The sequence below is a fragment of the Sciurus vulgaris genome (genome assembly GCF_902686455.1).
Source record: "Sciurus vulgaris genome assembly, chromosome: 6".
NCBI lineage: Eukaryota > Metazoa > Chordata > Mammalia > Rodentia > Sciuridae > Sciurus > Sciurus vulgaris.
The window spans coordinates 106,193,689-106,195,550 of record NC_136466.1 but is presented as its reverse complement, the minus strand read 5'-3'; the positions used below and the strand labels follow the sequence as shown (position 1 = coordinate 106,195,550).

Here is a 1,862-nt window from a genome sequence, read left to right as displayed (position 1 = left end):
CTCGTTCTAGGTAAGAAAACAGGGGCTTCTGGATTATTTAAGTTCTGACTCGTTTTGTCTCTTTAAATTTTGTTCAAAATAGAGGTTATTTATATATAGATTGCACACACAATAGGGTGAACAAAAAAGAAACAAAGGGAAACTGCAAAACTCAAACCAAGTTGGCAATTTATTAACATGTTCAGTGTGTAATTTTGTGAGGAAACTGATATTTATCAATCACTAGACTGTTTCACATTGCTTTTGTACATACCGTGTTCTATGGTTTAGTTATCACAAGGTTTTTAAAATACTGATTAACAACTGTAAGGTTTTTAATTTGTACTAATAGCCAATAATAATTTTTAACCAATAACATTACTTTGTTGGTGTGAATAGCCCCAATTATGTCTGGTTTAGAAATGTCCTGTAACACATAGGTTCCATTTGAAACAGGCCATTTGTCAGTAGTTAAGTAATGTTCATTTGGTACTATGTTCTTTTTTAACACTAGATTGTTCACACTTGTATGGAATTTAATTCTTAATGTAAAGGAATATTATGTTCGAAACCTGAAAGTGGTTTTCATAGTTGGTGAGCAGGATTGAGGAATTGGACTTTTTCAATTGTGAAGTTAAAAGGTGAGTTTAGGGAATCAAAGGTATGGAAAAGATGGACAGATAAGTTGGTTTAGCCAGTATAATTTCAGTATTTTTTTTAATTAGGTGTATTCAGCTTTCCAAGGAATCCTAATGGAAGAAATTATGTAACCTCGAATGTTCTATAATTTGTCGGAGCAGGGGTCAAGTTGAGGACAGAAATTCTAGGTTGTAAATTAGAGGACCAAATACTATTATCACTAGGAAATACTTTGTAAAATACTCTGTTACTGCCTTGTCTCATTTACGATTATCGACAAATAAATTTGTATAAATTCCAATTAGGCTGAACTTATTTAGGAAGCAGTCTTTCAGGTTCTCTCCTTAAAGCAAGAAAGGATAGAATAGTTTTAAAAAACAGTTTAAATTTTGCCTAGATTGTTCTATTTTAAAGTTAAGGACTGATAATTTTTAAGATAACAAAAATAGGATGTGCCTATTTCTGAATTTTGTTTATCCTAAAATTTGTATACCTAATAACATAGGTAAAGCAGAATAATGCTTTATATAGATTGTAACTACTTTGTGAACAATTTTTTCATTAAGAATAGAAAGAGGACTGGAAATGTTGGTTCAGTGGTAGGTATTTGCCTAGCATGCACAAAGACCTGGGTTCCATCCCCAGCATCACAAAAGAAAAAGAAAATGTATGCACTCATACACATACACACACACAAAATAAAGAATTAAAATTTTGTAAAGTTCTGGCATAGTAATAGTTTTACTTGATCTTATTCTGTCAAACTCTATATCCTATTTTGAAAAAGATCCCTGATAATATTTATAATGTATTTTAGTTTTGTATTATTTTTACCAAATCATCGTTGAAATATTTTAGAAAAAGGAATTGAAATTCATGGACTTTTGATTTACTTACCTCTAGATGGTCATGCAGGATACCTATGTTGGGGAACACTGCATGCCACTGATAAATTCCCTGGGAATGACTCTCTTCACTTTGGAGTCTGAGTTGGTTAAGAGTCTGACTTTAAGGGCCAAGATTCCTTCTGAGGAGAGCTTGACAGATGGGTCGTTTTGACAGGACTCCAAAAATGTCAGTACTTATCTGGGAACTTTAGATAGTCTGAATTCTAGATATTTACCCTAGAGTAAACATTTGGTTGTAGAGTCATTCTAAACTTTTAAGCCTGGGATATTGGTTGTTAACCTTGTAGTTTTGGGCCATAGGACACCTTTTTGACATATACTTAGTTTGCATTTGAT

General features: G+C 32.4%; 1 protein-coding gene across 7 annotated transcripts in view; it reads left to right on the top strand.

The window, feature by feature from the left end:
• TENT2 (terminal nucleotidyltransferase 2) overlaps nucleotides 1–1,862 on the top strand; it is a 111,007-nt gene that overhangs the window by 1,203 nt on the left and 107,942 nt on the right. The window lies entirely within an intron of this gene.